This window comes from Ambystoma mexicanum, chromosome 6q, assembly GCF_040938575.1.
Source record: "Ambystoma mexicanum isolate Mex_15411 chromosome 6q, UKY_AmexF1_1, whole genome shotgun sequence".
Lineage (NCBI taxonomy): Eukaryota > Metazoa > Chordata > Amphibia > Caudata > Ambystomatidae > Ambystoma > Ambystoma mexicanum.
The window spans coordinates 430,806,624-430,824,888 of record NC_090937.1 but is presented as its reverse complement, the minus strand read 5'-3'; the positions used below and the strand labels follow the sequence as shown (position 1 = coordinate 430,824,888).

The window sequence follows — 18,265 nt, the reverse complement described above, 5'->3', positions numbered from 1 at the left end:
CTGAGGACGCTATCTGTATTGTTGACTGGAAAGTTGAAAGTGTTCTAAGAAAACTCGCGGTGTCCTGAAATGTTCCTAAATAAACAAAATGAGGGTGTCCTAAGTACGCTGTCTGTATTGTTTGCTGGCAACTTGAAAGTGTTCTAAGAACACTCGCGGTGTCCTGAAATGTTTGTAAATAAACAAAATGGGGGTGTCCTGAGGACGCAGTCCGTATTGTTTACTGGCAAGTTGAAAGTGTTCTAAGAACAATCGCGGTGTCCTGAAATGTTCGTACATAAACAAAATGGGGGTTTCCTGAGGACGCTGTCTGTATTGTTCGCTGGCAACTTGAAAGTGTTCTAAGAACACTCGCGGTGTCCTGAAATATTCGTAAATAAACAAAATGGGGGTGTCCTGAGGCCTCTGTCTGTATCGTTTGCTGAGAACTTGAAAGTGTTCTAAGAGCACTCGCAGTGTCCTGAAATGTTTGTAAATAAACAAAATGGGGGTGGCCTGAGGACGCTGTCCGTATTGTTCGCTGGCAAGTTGAAAGTGTTCTAAGAACACTCGCGGTGTCCTGAAATGTTTGTAAATAAACAAAATGGGGGTGTCCTGAGGACACTGTCTGTATTGTTCACTGGCAAGTTGAAAGTGTTCTAAGAAAACCTGCGGTGTCCTGAAATGTTCGTAAATAAACAAAATGGGGTGTCCTGAGGAGGCTGTCCGTATTGTTCGCTGACAACTTGAAAGTGTTCTAAGAACACTCGCGGTGTCCTGAAATGTTTGTAAATAAACAAAATGGGGGTGTCCTGAGGACACTGTCCGTATTGTTTGCTAGCAAGTTGAAAGTGTTCTAAGAACAATCGCGGTGTCCTGAAATGTTCGTACATAAACAAAATGGGGGTTTCCTGAGGACGCTGTCTGTATTGTTCGCTGGCAACTTGAAAGTGTTCTAAGAACACTCGCGGTGTCCTGAAATGTTTGTAAATAAACAAAATGGGGGTGTCCTGAGGCCGCTGTCTGCATTGTTTGCCGAGAACTTGAAAGTGTTCTAAGAACACTCGCGGTGTCCTGAAATGTTCGTAAATAAACAAAATGGGGGTGTCCTGAGGACGCTGTCCGTATTGTTTGCTGGCAAGTTGAAAGTGTTCTGAGAACACTTGCGGTGTCCTGAAATGTTCATAAATAAACAAAATGGGGTGTACTGAGCACGCTGTCCATATTGTTCGCTGGCAACTTGAAAGTGTTCTGAGAACACTCGCATTGTCCTGAATTGTTCGTAAATAAACAAAATGGGGGTGTCCTGAGGCCGCTGTCCGTATTGTTTGCTGAGAACTTGAAAGTGTTCTAAGAACACTTGCGGTGTCCTGAAATGTTCGTAAATAAACAAAATGGGGGTGTCCTGAGGGCACTGTCTGTATTGTTCACTGGCAAGTTGAAAGTGTTCTAAGAACAATCGCGGTGTCCTGAAATGTTCGTACATAAACAAAATGGGGGTTTCCTGAGGACGCTGTCTGTATTGTTCGCTGGCAACTTGAAAGTGTTCTAAGAAAACTCACGGTGTCCTGAAATGTTAGTAAATAAACAAAATGAGGGTGTCCTGAGGAGGCTGTCCGTATTGTTCGCTAGCAACTTCAAAGTGTTCTAAGAACACTCGTGGTGTCCTGAAATGTTTGTAAATAAACAAAATGGGGGTGTCCTGAGGACGCTGTCTGTATTGTTTGCTGGCAACTTGAAAGTTTTCTAAGAACACTCGCGGTGTCCTGAAATGTTTGTAAATGAACAAAATGGGGGTGTCCTGAGGACACAGTCCGTATTGTTTACTGGCAAGTTGAAAGTGTTCTAGAACAATCGCGGTGTCCTGAAATGTTCGTACATAAACAAAATGGGGGTTTCCTGAGGACGCTGTCTGTATTGTTCGCTGGCAACTTGAAAGTGTACTAAGAACACTTGCGGTGTCCTGAAATGTTCATAAATAAACAAAATGGGGGTGTCCTGAGGCCGCTCTCTGTATCGTTTGCTGAGAACTTGAAAGTGTTCTAAAACACTTGCGGTGTCCTGAAATGTTCGTAAATAAAAAAAATGGGGGTGTCCTGAGGACACTGTCCGTATTGTTCGCTGGCAAGTTGAAAGTGTTCTAAGAACACTCGCGGTGTCCTGAAATGTTCGTAAATAAACAAAATGGGGGTGTCCTGAGGACGCTGTCCGTATTGTTTTCTGGCAAGTTGAAAGTGTTCTAAGAACACTTGCGGTGTCCTGAAATGTTCATAAATAAACAAAATGGGGTGTCCTGAGGACATTGTCGTATTGTTCACTGGCAACATGAAAGTGTTCTAAGAGCACTCGCAGTGTCCTGAAATGTTTGTAAATAAACAAAATGGGGGTGGCCTGAGGACGCTGTCAGTTTTGTTCGCTGGAAAGTTGAAAGTGTTCTAAGAACACTCGCGGTGTCCGGAAATGTTTGTAAATAAACAAAATGGGGTTGTCCTGAGGACACTGTCTGTATTGTTCACTGGCAAGTTGAAAGTGTTCTAAGAAAACCTGCGGTGTCCTGAAATGTTCGTAAATAAACAAAATGGGGTGTCCTGAGAAGGCTGTCTGTATTGTTCGCTGGCAACTTGAAAGTGTTCTAAGAACACTCGCGGTGTCCTGAAATGTTTGTAAAAAAACAAAATGGGGGTGTCCTGAGGACGCTGTCCATATTGTTCGCTGGCAACTTGAAAGTGTTCTAAGAGAACTCGCAGTGTCCTGAAATGTTCGTAAATAAACAAAATGGGGGTTTCCTGAGGACGCTATCTGTATTGTTGACTGGAAAGTTGAAAGTGTTCTAAGAAAACTTGCGGTGTCCTGAAATGTTCCTAAATAAACAAAATGAGGGTGTCCTGAGGAGGCTGTACGTATTGTTCGGTGGCAACTTCAAAGTGTTCTAAGAACACTCGTGGTGTCCTGAAATGTTTGTAAATAAACAAAATGGGGGTGTCCTGAGTACGCTGTCTGTATTGTTTGCTGGCAACTTGAAAGTGTTCTAAGAACACTCGCGGTGTCCTGAAATGTTTGTAAATAAACAAAATGGGGGTGTCCTGAGGACGCAGTCCGTATTGTTTACTGGCAAGTTGAAAGTGTTCTAAGAACAATCGCGGTGTCCTGAAATGTTCGTTCCTAAACAAAATGGGGGTTTCCTGAGGACGCTGTCTGTATTGTTCGCTGGCAACTTGAAAGTGTTCTAAGAACACTCGCGGTGTCCTGAAATATTCGTAAATAAACAAAATGGGGGTGTCCTGAGGCCGCTGTCTGTATCGTTTGCTGAGAACTTGAAAGTGTTCTAAGAACATTCACGGTGTCCTGAAATGTTCGTAAATAAAAAAAATGGGGGTGTCCTGAGGACACTGTCTGTATTGTTCACTGGCAAGTTGAAAGTGTTCTAAGAACACTCGCGGTGTCCTGAAATGTTCGTAAATAAACAAAATGGGGGTGTCCTGAGGACGCTGTCCGTATTGTTTGCTGGCAAGTTGAAAGTGTTCTAAGAACACTTGCGGTGTCCTGAAATGTTCATAAATAAACAAAATGGGGTGTCCTGAAGACATTGTCGTATTGTTCACTGGCATCTTGAAAGTGTTCTAAGAGCACTCGCAGTGTCCTGAAATGTTTGTAAATAAACAAAATGGGGGTGGCCTGAGGACACTGTCCGTATTGTTCGCTGGAAAGTTGAAAGTGTTCTAAGAACACTCGCGGTGTCCTGAAATGTTTGTAAATAAACAAAATGGGGGTGTCCTGAGGACACTGTCTGTATTGTTCACTGGCAAGTTGAAAGTGTTCTAAGAAAACCTGCGGTGTCCTGAAATGTTCGTAAATAAACAAAATGGGGTGTCCTGAGGAGGCTGTCCGTATTGTTCGCTGGCAACTTGGAAGTGTTCTAAGAACACTCGCGGTGTCCTGAAATGTTTGTAAATAAACAAAATGGGGGTGTCCTGAGGACACTGTCCGTATTGTTTGCTAGCAAGTTGAAAGTGTTCTAAGAACAATCGCGGTGTCCTGAAATGTTCGTACATAAACAAAATGGGGGTTTCCTGAGGACGCTGTCTGTATTGTTCGCTGGCAACTTGAAAGTGTTCTAAGAACACTCGCGGTGTCCTGAAATGTTTGTAAATAAACAAAATGGGGGTGTCCTGAGGCCGCTGTCTGTATTGTTTGCCGAGAACTTGAAAGTGTTCTAAGAACACTCGCGGTGTCCTGAAATGTTCGTAAATAAACAAAATGGGGGTGTCCTGAGGACGCTGTCCGTATTGTTTGCTGGCAAGTTGAAAGTGTTCTAAGAACACTTGCGGTGTCCTGAAATGTTCATAAATAAACAAAATGGGGTGTACTGAGCACGCTGTCCATATTGTTCGCTGGCAACTTGAAAGTGTTCTGAGAACACTCGCATTGTCCTGAATTGTTCGTAAATAAACAAAATGGGGGTGTCCTGAGGCCGCTGTCCGTATTGTTTGCTGAGAACTTGAAAGTGTTCTAAGAACACTTGCGGTGTCCTGAAATGTTCGTAAATAAACAAAATGGGGGTGTCCTGAGGACACTGTCTGTATTGTTCACTGGCAAGTTGAAAGTGTTCTAAGAAAACCTGCGGTGTCCTGAAATGTTCGTAAATAAACAAAATGGGGTGTCCTGAGGAGGCTGTCCGTATTGTTCGCTGGCAACTTGGAAGTGTTCTAAGAACACTCGCGGTGTCCTGAAATGTTTGTAAATAAACAAAATGGGGGTGTCCTGAGGACACTGTCCGTATTGTTTGCTAGCAAGTTGAAAGTGTTCTAAGAACAATCGCGGTGTCCTGAAATGTTCGTACATAAACAAAATGGGGGTTTCCTGAGGACGCTGTCTGTATTGTTCGCTGGCAACTTGAAAGTGTTCTAAGAACACTCGCGGTGTCCTGAAATGTTTGTAAATAAACTAAATGGGGGTGTCCTGAGGCCGCTGTCTGTATTGTTTGCCGAGAACTTGAAAGTGTTCTAAGAACACTTGCGGTGTCCTGAAATGTTCGTAAATAAACAAAATGGGGGTGTCCTGAGGACGCTGTCCGTATTGTTTGCTGGCAAGTTGAAAGTGTTCTAAGAACACTTGCGGTGTCCTGAAATGTTCATAAATAAACAAAATGGGGTGTACTGAGCACGCTGTCCATATTGTTCGCTGGCAACTTGAAAGTGTTCTGAGAACACTCGCATTGTCCTGAATTGTTTGTAAATAAACAAAATGGGGGTGTCCTGAGGCCGCTGTCCGTATTGTTTGCTGAGAACTTGAAAGTGTTCTAAGAACACTTGCGGTGTCCTGAAATGTTCGTAAATAAACAAAATGGGGGTGTCCTGAGGACACTGTCTGTATTGTTCACTGGCAAGTTGAAAGTGTTCTAAGAAAACCTGCGGTGTCCTGAAATGTTCGTAAATAAACAAAATGGGGTGTCCTGAGGAGGCTGTCCGTATTGTTCGCTGGCAACTTGAAAGTGTTCTAAGAACACTCGCGGTGTCCTGAAATGTTTGTAAATAAACAAAATGGGGGTGTCCTGAGGACACTGTCCGTATTGTTTGCTGGTAAGTTGAAAGTGTTCTAAGAACAATCGTGGTGTCCTGAAATGTTCGTACATAAACAAAATGGGGGTTTCCTGAGGACGCTGTCTGTATTGTTCGCTGGCAACTTGAAAGTGTTCTAGGAACACTTGCGGTGTCCTGAAATGTTTGTAAATAAACAAAATGGGGGTGTCCTGAGGCCGCTGTCTGTATTGTTTGCCGAGAACTTGAAAGTGTTCTAAGAACACTCGCGGTGTCCTGAAATGTTCGTAAATAAACAAAATGGGGGTGTCCTGAGGACGCTGTCCGTATTGTTTGCTGGCAAGTTGAAAGTGTTCTAAGAACACTTGCGGTGTCCTGAAATGTTCATAAATAAACAAAATGGGGTATACTGAGGACGCTGTCCATATTGTTCGCCGGCAACTTGAAAGTTTTCTGAGAACACTCGCATTGTCCTGAATTGTTCGTAAATAAACAAAATGGGGGTGTCCTGAGGCCGCTGTCCGTATTGTTTGCTGAGAACTTGAAAGTGTTCTAAGAACACTCGCGGTGTCCTGAAATGTTCGCAAATAAACAAAATGGGGGTGTCCTTATGACATTGTCATATTGTTCGCTGGCAACTTGAAAGTGTTCTAAGTACACTCGCAGTGTCCTGAATTGTTTGTAAATAAACAAAATGGGGGTGGCCTGAGGACGCTCTCCGTATTGTTCGCTGGCAAGTTGAAAGTGTTCTAAGAACACTCGCGGTGTCCTGAAATGTTCGTAAATAAACAAAATGGGGGTGTCCTGAGGACGCTATCTGTATTGTTGACTGGAAAGTTGAAAGTGTTCTAAGAAAACTCGTGGTGTCCTGAAATGTTCGTAAATAAACTAAATGAGGGTCTCCTGAGGAGGCTGTCCGTATTGTTCGCTGGCAACTTCAAAGTGTTCTAAGAACACTCGCGGTGTCCTGAAATGTTCGTACATAAACAAAATGGGGGTTTCCTGAGGACGCTGTCTGTATTGTTCGCTGGCAAATTGAAAGTGTTCTAAGAACACTCGCGGTGTCCTGAAATGTTTGTAAATAAACAAAATGGGGGTGTCCTGAGGCCGCTGTCTGTATCGTTCGCTGAGAAGTTGAAAGTGTTCTAAGAACACTCGCGGTGTCCTGAAATGTTCGTAAATAAACAAAATGGGGGTGTCCTGAGGCCGCTGTCCGTATCGTTCGCTGGCAAGTTGAAAGTGTTCTAAGAACACTCGCTTTGTCCTGAAATGTTCATAAATAAACAAAATGGGGTGTCCTGAGGACGCTCTCTGTATTGTTCGCTGGCAACTTGAAAGTGTTCTGAGAACACTCGCAGTATCCTTAATTGTTCGTAAATAAACAAAATGGGGGTGTCCTGAGGCCGCTGTCCGTATTGTTTGCTGAGAACTTGAAAGTGTTCTACGAACACTCGCGGTGTCCTGAAATGTTCATAAATAAACAAAATGGGGTGTCCTGAGGACATTGTCGTATTGTTCACTGGCATCTTGAAAGTGTTCTAAGAGCACTCGCAGTGTCCTGAAATGTTTGTAAATAAACAAAATGGGGGTGGCCTGAGGACGCTGTCCGTATTGTTCGCTGGCAAGTTGAAAGTGTTCTAAGAACACTCGCGGTGTCCTGAAATGTTTGTAAATAAACAAAATGGGGGTGTCCTGAGGACACTGTCTGTATTGTTCACTGGCAAGTTGAAAGTGTTCTAAGAAAACCTGCGGTGTCCTGAAATGTTCGTAAATAAACAAAATGGGGTGTCCTGAGGAGGCTGTCCGTATTGTTCGCTGGCAACTTGAAAGTGTTCTAAGAACACTCGCGGTGTCCTGAAATGTTCGTACATAAACAAAATGGGGGTTTCCTGAGGACGCTGTCTGTATTGTTCGCTGGCAAATTGAAAGTGTTCTAAGAACACTCGCGGTGTCCTGAAATGTTTGTAAATAAACAAAATGGGGGTGTCCTGAGGCGGCTGTCTGTATCGTTCGCTGAGAAGTTGAAAGTGTTCTAAGAACACTCGCGGTGTCCTGAAATGTTCGTAAATAAACAAAATGGGGGTGTCCTGAGGCCGCTGTCCGTATCGTTCGCTGGCAAGTTGAAAGTGTTCTAAGAACACTCGCTTTGTCCTGAAATGTTCATAAATAAACAAAATGGCGTGTCCTGAGGACGCTCTCTGTATTGTTCGCTGGCAACTTGAAAGTGTTCTGAGAATACTCGCAGTATCCTGAATTGTTCGTAAAAAAACAAAATGGGGGTGTCCTGAGGCCGCTGTCCGTATTGTTTGCTGAGAACTTGAAAGTGTTCTACGAACACTCGCGGTGTCCTGAAATGTTCATAAATAAACAAAATGGGGTGTCCTGAGGACATTGTCGTATTGTTCACTGGCATCTTGAAAGTGTTCTAAGAGCACTCGCAGTGTCCTGAAATGTTTGTAAATAAACAAAATGGGGGTGGCCTGAGGACGCTGTCCGTATTGTTCGCTGGCAAGTTGAAAGTGTTCTAAGAACACTCGCGGTGTCCTGAAATGTTTGTAAATAAACAAAATGGGGGTGTCCTGAGGACACTGTCTGTATTGTTCACTGGCAAGTTGAAAGTGTTCTAAGAAAACCTGCGGTGTCCTGAAATGTTCGTAAATAAACAAAATGGGGTGTCCTGAGGAGGCTGTCCGTATTGTTCGCTGGCAACTAGAAAGTGTTCTAAGAACACTCGCGGTGTCCTGAAATGTTTGTAAATAAACAAAATGGGGGTGTCCTGAGGACACTGTCCGTATTGTTTGCTAGCAAGTTGAAAGTGTTCTAAGAACAATCGCGGTGTCCTGAAATGTTCGTACATAAACAAAATGGGGGTTTCCTGAGGACGCTGTCTGTATTGTTCGCTGGCAACTTGAAAGTGTTCTAAGAACACTCGCGGTGTCCTGAAATGTTTGTAAATAAACAAAAAGGGGGTGTCCTGAGGCCGCTGTCTGTATTGTTTGCCGAGAACTTGAAAGTGTTCTAAGAACACTCGCGGTGTCCTGAAATGTTCGTAAATAAACAAAATGGGGGTGTCCTGAGGACGCTGTCCGTATTGTTTGCTGGCAAGTTGAAAGTGTTCTGAGAACACTTGCGGTGTCCTGAAATGTTCATAAATAAACAAAATGGGGTGTACTGAGCACGCTGTCCATATTGTTCGCTGGCAACTTGAAAGTGTTCTGAGAACACTCGCATTGTCCTGAATTGTTCGTAAATAAACAAAATGGGGGTGTCCTGAGGCCGCTGTCCGTATTGTTTGCTGAGAACTTGAAAGTGTTCTAAGAACACTTGCGGTGTCCTGAAATGTTCGTAAATAAACAAAATGGGGGTGTCCTGAGGACACTGTCTGTATTGTTCACTGGCAAGTTGAAAGTGTTCTAAGAACAATCGCGGTGTCCTGAAATGTTTGTACATAAACAAAATGGGGGTTTCCTGAGGACGCTGTCTGTATTGTTCGCTGGCAACTTGAAAGTGTTCTAAGAAAACTCGCGGTGTCCTGAAATGTTCGTAAATAAACAAAATGAGGGTGTCCTGAGGAGGCTGTCCGTATTGTTCGCTAGCAACTTCAAAGTGTTCTAAGAACACTCGTGGTGTCCTGAAATGTTTGTAAATAAACAAAATGGGGGTGTCCTGAGGACGCTGTCTGTATTGTTTGCTGGCAACTTGAAAGTTTTCTAAGAACACTCGCGGTGTCCTGAAATGTTTGTAAATTAACAAAATGGGGGTGTCCTGAGGACACAGTCCGTATTGTTTACTGGCAAGTTGAAAGTGTTCTAAGAACAATCGCGGTGTCCTGAAATGTTCGTACATAAACAAAATGGGGGTTTCCTGAGGACGCTGTCTGTATTGTTCGCTGGCAACTTGAAAGTGTACTAAGAACACTTGCGGTGTCCTGAAATGTTCATAAATAAACAAAATGTGGGTGTCCTGAGGCCGCTCTCTGTATCGTTTGCTGAGAACTTGAAAGTGTTCTAAGAACACTTGCGGTGTCCTGAAATGTTCGTAAATAAAAAAAATGGGGGTGTCCTGAGGACACTGTCCGTATTGTTCGCTGGCAAGTTGAAAGTGTTCTAAGAACACTCGCGGTGTCCTGAAATGTTCGTAAATAAACAAAATGGGGGTGTCCTGAGGACGCTGTCCGTATTGTTTTCTGGCAAGTTGAAAGTGCTCTAAGAACACGTGCGGTGTCCTGAAATGTTCATAAATAAACAAAATGGGGTGTCCTGAGGACATTGTCGTATTGTTCAATGGCAACTTGAAAGTGTTCTAAGAGCACTCGCAGTGTCCTGAAATGTTTGTAAATAAACAAAATGAGGGTGGCCTGAGGACGCTGTCCGTATTGTTCGCTGGCAAGTTGAAAGTGTTCTAAGAACACTTGCGGTGTCCGGAAATGTTTGTAAATAAACAAAATGGGGTTGTCCTGAGGACACTGTCTGTATTGTTCACTGGCAAGTTGAAAGTGTTTTAAGAAAACCTGCGGTGTCCTGAAATGTTCGTAAATAAACAAAATGGGGTGTCCTGAGAAGGCTGTCTGTATTGTTCGCTGGCAACTTGAAAGTGTTCTAAGAACACTCGCGGTGTCCTGAAATGTTTGTAAAAAAACAAAATGGGGGTGTCCTGTGGACGCGGTCCATATTGTTCGCTGGCAACTTGAAAGTGTTCTAAGAGAACTCGCAGTGTCCTGAAATGTTCGTAAATAAACAAAATGGGGGTGTCCTGAGGACGCTATCTGTATTGTTGACTGGAAAGTTGAAAGTGTTCTAAGAAAACTCGCGGTGTCCTGAAATGTTCCTAAATAAACAAAATGAGGGTGTCCTGAGTACGCTGTCTGTATTGTTTGCTGGCAACTTGAAAGTGTTCTAAGAACACTCGCGGTGTGCTGAAATGTTTGTAAATAAACAAAATGGGGGTGTCCTGAGGACGCAGTCCGTATTGTTTACTGGCAAGTTGAAAGTGTTCTAAGAACAATCGCGGTGTCCTGAAATGTTCGTACATAAACAAAATGGGGGTTTCCTGAGGACGCTGTCTGTATTGTTCGCTGGCAACTTGAAAGTGTTCTAAGAACACTCGCGGTGTCCTGAAATATTCGTAAATAAACAAAATGGGGGTGTCCTGAGGCCGCTGTCTGTATCGTTTGCTGAGAACTTGAAAGTGTTCTAAGAGCACTCGCAGTGTCCTGAAATGTTTGTAAATAAACAAAATGGGGGTGGCCTGAGGACGCTGTCCGTATTGTTCACTGGCAAGTTGAAAGTGTTCTAAGAACACTCGCGGTGTCCTGAAATGTTTGTAAATAAACAAAATGGGGGTGTCCTGAGGACACTGTCTGTATTGTTCACTGGCAAGTTGAAAGTGTTCTAAGAAAACCTGCGGTGTCCTGAAATGTTCGTAAATAAACAAAATGGGGTGTCCTGAGGAGGCTGTCCGTATTGTTCGCTGGCAACTTGAAAGTGTTCTAAGAACACTCGCGGTGTCCTGAAATGTTTGTAAATAAACAAAATGGGGGTGTCCTGAGGACACTGTCCGTATTGTTTGCTAGCAAGTTGAAAGTGTTCTAAGAACAATCGCGGTGTCCTGAAATGTTCGTACATAAACAAAATGGGGGTTTCCTGAGGACGCTGTCTGTATTGTTCGCTGGCAACTTGAAAGTGTTCTAAGAACACTCGCGGTGTCCTGAAATGTTTGTAAATAAACAAAATGGGGGTGTCCTGAGGCCGCTGTCTGCATTGTTTGCCGAGAACTTGAAAGTGTTCTAAGAACACTCGCGGTGTCCTGAAATGTTCGTAAATAAACAAAATGGGGGTGTCCTGAGGACGCTGTCCGTATTGTTTGCTGGCAAGTTGAAAGTGTTCTAAGAACACTTGCGGTGTCCTGAAATGTTCATAAATAAACAAAATGGGGTGTACTGAGCACGCTGTCCATATTGTTCGCTGGCAACTTGAAAGTGTTCTGAGAACACTCGCATTGTCCTGAATTGTTCGTAAATAAACAAAATGGGGGTGTCCTGAGGCCGCTGTCCGTATTGTTTGCTGAGAACTTGAAAGTGTTCTAAGAACACTTGCGGTGTCCTGAAATGTTCGTAAATAAACAAAATGGGGGTGTCCTGAGGACACTGTCTGTATTGTTCACTGGCAAGTTGAAAGTGTTCTAAGAACAATCGCGGTGTCCTGAAATGTTCGTACATAAACAAAATGGGGGTTTCCTGAGGACGCTGTCTGTATTGTTCGCTGGCAACTTGAAAGTGTTCTAAGAAAACTCACGGTGTCCTGAAATGTTAGTAAATAAACAAAATGAGGGTGTCCTGAGGAGGCTGTCCTTATTGTTCGCTAGCAACTTCAAAGTGTTCTAAGAACACTCGTGGTGTCCTGAAATGTTTGTAAATAAACAAAATGGGGGTGTCCTGAGGACGCTGTCTGTATTGTTTGCTGGCAACTTGAAAGTTTTCTAAGAACACTCGCGGTGTCCTGAAATGTTTGTAAATGAACAAAATGGGGGTGTCCTGAGGACAAGGTCCGTATTGTTTACTGGCAAGTTGAAAGTGTTCTAAGAACAATCGCGGTGTCCTGAAATGTTCGTACATAAACAAAATGGGGGTTTCCTGAGGACGCTGTCTGTATTGTTCGCTGGCAACTTGAAAGTGTACTAAGAACACTTGCGGTGTCCTGAAATGTTCATAAATAAACAAAATGGGGGTGTCCTGAGGCCGCTCTCTGTATTGTTTGCTGAGAACTTGAAAGTGTTCTAAGAACACTTGCGGTGTCCTGAAATGTTCGTAAATAAAAAAAATGGGGGTGTCCTGAGGACACTGTCCGTATTGTTCGCTGGCAAGTTGAAAGTGTTCTAAGAACACTCGCGGTGTCCTGAAATGTTCGTAAATAAACAAAATGGGGGTGTCCTGAGGACGCTGTCCGTATTGTTTTCTGGCAAGTTGAAAGTGTTCTAAGAACACTTGCGGTGTCCTGAAATGTTCATAAATAAACAAAATGGGGTGTCCTGAGGACATTGTCGTATTGTTCACTGGCAACTTGAAAGTGTTCTAAGAGCACTCGCAGTGTCCTGAAATGTTTGTAAATAAACAAAATGGGGGTGGCCTGAGGACGCTGTCAGTATTGTTCGCTGGCAAGTTGAAAGTGTTCTAAGAACACTCGCGGTGTCCGGAAATGTTTGTAAATAAACAAAATGGCGTTGTCCTGAGGACACTGTCTGTATTGTTCACTGGCAAGTTGAAAGTGTTCTAAGAAAACCTGCGGTGTCCTGAAATGTTCGTAAATAAACAAAATGGGGTGTCCTGAGAAGGCTGTCTGTATTGTTCGCTGGCAACTTGAAAGTGTTCTAAGAACACTCGCGGTGTCCTGAAATGTTTGTAAAAAAACAAAATGGGGGTGTCCTGAGGTCGCTGTCCATATTGTTCGCTGGCAACTTGAAAGTGTTCTAAGAGAACTCGCAGTGTCCTGAAATGTTCGTAAATAAACAAAATGGGGGTTTCCTGAGGACGCTATCTGTATTGTTGACTGGAAAGTTGAAAGTGTTCTAAGAAAACTTGCGGTGTCCTGAAATGTTCCTAAATAAACAAAATGAGGGTGTCCTGAGGAGGCTGTACGTATTGTTCGGTGGCAACTTCAAAGTGTTCTAAGAACACTCGTGGTGTCCTGAAATGTTTGTAAATAAACAAAATGGGGGTGTCCTGAGTACGCTGTCTGTATTGTTTGCTGGCAACTTGAAAGTGTTCTAAGAACACTCGCGGTGTCCTGAAATGTTTGTAAATAAACAAAATGGGGGTGTCCTGAGGACGCAGTCCGTATTGTTTACTGGCAAGTTGAAAGTGTTCTAAGAACAATCGCGGTGTCCTGAAATGTTCGTACATAAACAAAATGGGGGTTTCCTGAGGACGCTGTCTGTATTGTTCGCTGGCAACTTGAAAGTGTTCTAAGAACACTCGCGGTGTCCTGAAATATTCGTAAATAAACAAAATGGGGGTGTCCTGAGGCCGCTGTCTGTATCGTTTGCTGAGAACTTGAAAGTGTTCTAAGAACATTCACGGTGTCCTGAAATGTTCGTAAATAAAAAAAATGGGGGTGTCCTGAGGACACTGTCTGTATTGTTCACTGGCAAGTTGAAAGTGTTCTAAGAACACTCGCGGTGTCCTGAAATGTTCGTAAATAAACAAAATGGGGGTGTCCTGAGGACGCTGTCCGTATTGTTTGCTGGCAAGTTGAAAGTGTTCTAAGAACACTTGCGGTGTCCTGAAATGTTCATAAATAAACAAAATGGGGTGTCCTGAGGACATTGTCGTATTGTTCACTGGCATCTTGAAAGTGTTCTAAGAGCACTCGCAGTGTCCTGAAATGTTTGTAAATAAACAAAATGGGGGTGGCCTGAGGACACTGTCCGTATTGTTCGCTGGAAAGTTGAAAGTGTTCTAAGAACACTCGCGGTGTCCTGAAATGTTTGTAAATAAACAAAATGGGGGTGTCCTGAGGACACTGTCTGTATTGTTCACTGGCAAGTTGAAAGTGTTCTAAGAAAACCTGCGGTGTCCTGAAATGTTCGTAAATAAACAAAATGGGGTGTCCTGAGGAGGCTGTCCGTATTGTTCGCTGGCAACTTGAAAGTGTTCTAAGAACACTCGCGGTGTCCTGAAATGTTTGTAAATAAACAAAATGGGGGTGTCCTGAGGACACTGTCCGTATTGTTTGCTAGCAAGTTGAAAGTGTTCTAAGAACAATCGCGGTGTCCTGAAATGTTCGTACATAAACAAAATGGGGGTTTCCTGAGGACGCTGTCTGTATTGTTCGCTGGCAACTTGAAAGTGTTCTAAGAACACTCGCGGTGTCCTGAAATGTTTGTAAATAAACAAAATGGGGGTGTCCTGAGGCCGCTGTCTGTATTGTTTGCCGAGAACTTGAAAGTGTTCTAAGAACACTCGCGGTGTCCTGAAATGTTCGTAAATAAACAAAATGGGGGTGTCCTGAGGACGCTGTCCGTATTGTTTGCTGGCAAGTTGAAAGTGTTCTAAGAACACTTGCGGTGTCCTGAAATGTTCATAAATAAACAAAATGGGGTGTACTGAGCACGCTGTCCATATTGTTCGCTGGCAACTTGAAAGTGTTCTGAGAACACTCGCATTGTCCTGAATTGTTCGTAAATAAACAAAATGGGGGTGTCCTGAGGCCGCTGTCCGTATTGTTTGCTGAGAACTTGAAAGTGTTCTAAGAACACTTGCGGTGTCCTGAAATGTTCGTAAATAAACAAAATGGGGGTGTCCTGAGGACACTGTCTGTATTGTTCACTGGCAAGTTGAAAGTGTTCTAAGAAAACCTGCGGTGTCCTGAAATGTTCGTAAATAAACAAAATGGGGTGTCCTGAGGAGGCTGTCCGTATTGTTCGCTGGCAACTTGAAAGTGTTCTAAGAACACTCGCGGTGTCCTGAAATGTTTGTAAATAAACAAAATGGGGGTGTCCTGAGGACACTGTCCGTATTGTTTGCTGGTAAGTTGAAAGTGTTCTAAGAACAATCGTGGTGTCCTGAAATGTTCGTACATAAACAAAATGGGGGTTTCCTGAGGACGCTGTCTGTATTGTTCGCTGGCAACTTGAAAGTGTTCTAGGAACACTTGCGGTGTCCTGAAATGTTTGTAAATAAACAAAATGGGGGTGTCCTGAGGCCGCTGTCTGTATTGTTTGCCGAGAACTTGAAAGTGTTCTAAGAACACTCGCGGTGTCCTGAAATGTTCGTAAATAAACAAAATGGGGGTGTCCTGAGGACGCTGTCCGTATTGTTTGCTGGCAAGTTGAAAGTATTCTAAGAACACTTGCGGTGTCCTGAAATGTTCATAAATAAACAAAATGGGGTATACTGAGGACGCTGTCCATATTGTTCGCCGGCAACTTGAAAGTTTTCTGAGAACACTCGCATTGTCCTGAATTGTTCGTAAATAAACAAAATGGGGGTGTCCTGAGGCCGCTGTCCGTATTGTTTGCTGAGAACTTGAAAGTGTTCTAAGAACACTCGCGGTGTCCTGAAATGTTCGCAAATAAACAAAATGGGGGTGTCCTTATGACATTGTCATATTGTTCGCTGGCAACTTGAAAGTGTTCTAAGTACACTCGCAGTGTCCTGAATTGTTTGTAAATAAACAAAATGGGGGTGGCCTGAGGACGCTCTCCGTATTGTTCGCTGGCAAGTTGAAAGTGTTCTAAGAACACTCGCGGTGTCCTGAAATGTTCGTAAATAAACAAAATGGGGGTGTCCTGAGGACGCTATCTGTATTGTTGACTGGAAAGTTGAAAGTGTTCTAAGAAAACTCGCGGTGTCCTGAAATGTTCGTACATAAACAAAATGGGGGTTTCCTGAGGACGCTGTCTGTATTGTTCGCTTGCAAATTGAAAGTGTTCTAAGAACACTCGCGGTGTCCTGAAATGTTTGTAAATAAACAAAATGGGGGTGTCCTGAGGCCGCTGTCTGTATCGTTCGCTGAGAAGTTGAAAGTGTTCTAAGAACACTCGCGGTGTCCTGAAATGTTCGTAAATAAACAAAATGGGGGTGTCCTGAGGCCGCTGTCCGTATCGTTCGCTGGCAAGTTGAAAGTGTTCTAAGAACACTCGCTTTGTCCTGAAATGTTCATAAATAAACAAAATGGGGTGTCCTGAGGACGCTCTCTGTATTGTTCGCTGGCAACTTGAAAGTGTTCTGAGAACACTCGCAGTATCCTTAATTGTTCGTAAATAAACAAAATGGGGGTGTCCTGAGGCCGCTGTCCGTATTGTTTGCTGAGAACTTGAAAGTTTTCTACGAACACTCGCGGTGTCCTGAAATGTTCATAAATAAACAAAATGGGGTGTCCTGAGGACATTGTCGTATTGTTCACTGGCATCTTGAAAGTGTTCTAAGAGCACTCGCAGTGTCCTGAAATGTTTGTAAATAAACAAAATGGGGGTGGCCTGAGGACGCTGTCCGTATTGTTCGCTGGCAAGTTGAAAGTGTTCTAAGAACACTCGCGGTGTCCTGAAATGTTTGTAAATAAACAAAATGGGGGTGTCCTGAGGACACTGTCTGTATTGTTCACTGGCAAGTTGAAAGTGTTCTAAGAAAACCTGCGGTGTCCTGAAATGTTCGTAAATAAACAAAATGGGGTGTCCTGAGGAGGCTGTCCGTATTGTTCGCTGGCAACTTGAAAGTGTTCTAAGAACACTCGCGGTGTCCTGAAATGTTCGTACATAAACAAAATGGGGGTTTCCTGAGGACGCTGTCTGTATTGTTCGCTGGCAAATTGAAAGTGTTCTAAGAACACTCGCGGTGTCCTGAAATGTTTGTAAATAAACAAAATGGGGGTGTCCTGAGGCCGCTGTCTGTATCGTTCGCTGAGAAGTTGAAAGTGTTCTAAGAACACTCGCGGTGTCCTGAAATGTTCGTAAATAAACAAAATGGGGGTGTCCTGAGGCCGCTGTCCGTATCGTTCGCTGGCAAGTTGAAAGTGTTCTAAGAACACTCGCTTTGTCCTGAAATGTTCATAAATAAACAAAATGGCGTGTCCTGAGGACGCTCTCTGTATTGTTCGCTGGCAACTTGAAAGTGTTCTAAGAACACTCGCAGTATCCTGAATTGTTCGTAAAAAAACAAAATGGGGGTGTCCTGAGGCCGCTGTCCGTATTGTTTGCTGAGAACTTGAAAGTGTTCTACGAACACTCGCGGTGTCCTGAAATGTTCATAAATAAACAAAATGGGGTGTCCTGAGGACATTGTCGTATTGTTCACTGGCATCTTGAAGGTGTTCTAAGAGCACTCGCAGTGTCCTGAAATGTTTGTAAATAAACAAAATGGGGGTGGCCTGAGGACGCTGTCCGTATTGTTCGCTGGCAAGTTGAAAGTGTTCTAAGAACACTCGCGGTGTCCTGAAATGTTTGTAAATAAACAAAATGGGGGTGTCCTGAGGACACTGTCTGTATTGTTCACTGGCAAGTTGAAAGTGTTCTAAGAAAACCTGCGGTGTCCTGAAATGTTCGTAAATAAACAAAATGGGGTGTCCTGAGGAGGCTGTCCGTATTGTTCGCTGGCAACTTGAAAGTGTTCTAAGAACACTCGCGGTGTCCTGAAATGTTTGTAAATAAACAAAATGGGGGTGTCCTGAGGACACTGTCCATATTGTTTGCTAGCAAGTTGAAAGTGTTCTAAGAACAATCGCGGTGTCCTGAAATGTTCGTACATAAACAAAATGGGGGTTTCCTGAGGACGCTGTCTGTATTGTTCGCTGGCAACTTGAAAGTGTTCTAAGAACACTCGCGGTGTCCTGAAATGTTTGTAAATAAACAAAATGGGGGTGTCCTGAGGCCGCTGTCTGTATTGTTTGCCGAGAACTTGAAAGTGTTCTAAGAACACTTGCGGTGTCCTGAAATGTTCGTAAATAAACAAAATGGGGGTGTCCTGAGGACGCTGTCCGTATTGTTTGCTGGCAAGTTGAAAGTGTTCTAAGAACACTTGCGGTGTCCTGAAATGTTCATAAATAAACAAAATGGGGTGTACTGAGGATGCTGTCCACATTGTTCGCTGGCAACTTGAAAGTGTTCTGAGAACACTCGCATTGTCCTGAATTGTTCGTAAATAAACAAAATGGGGGTGTCCTGAGGCCGCTGTCCGTATTGTTTGCTGAGAACTTGAAAGTGTTCTAAGAACACTCGCGGTGTCCTGAAATGTTCGTAAATAAACAAAATGGGGGTGT

The 18,265-nt window shown here is 43.6% G+C and overlaps 1 protein-coding gene across 5 annotated transcripts in view; it reads right to left on the bottom strand.

Moving 5' to 3' along the window:
- The window catches only part of LINGO2 (leucine rich repeat and Ig domain containing 2), a 5,916,036-nt gene that overhangs the window by 2,804,596 nt on the left and 3,093,175 nt on the right, over positions 1-18,265 (bottom strand). The window lies entirely within an intron of this gene.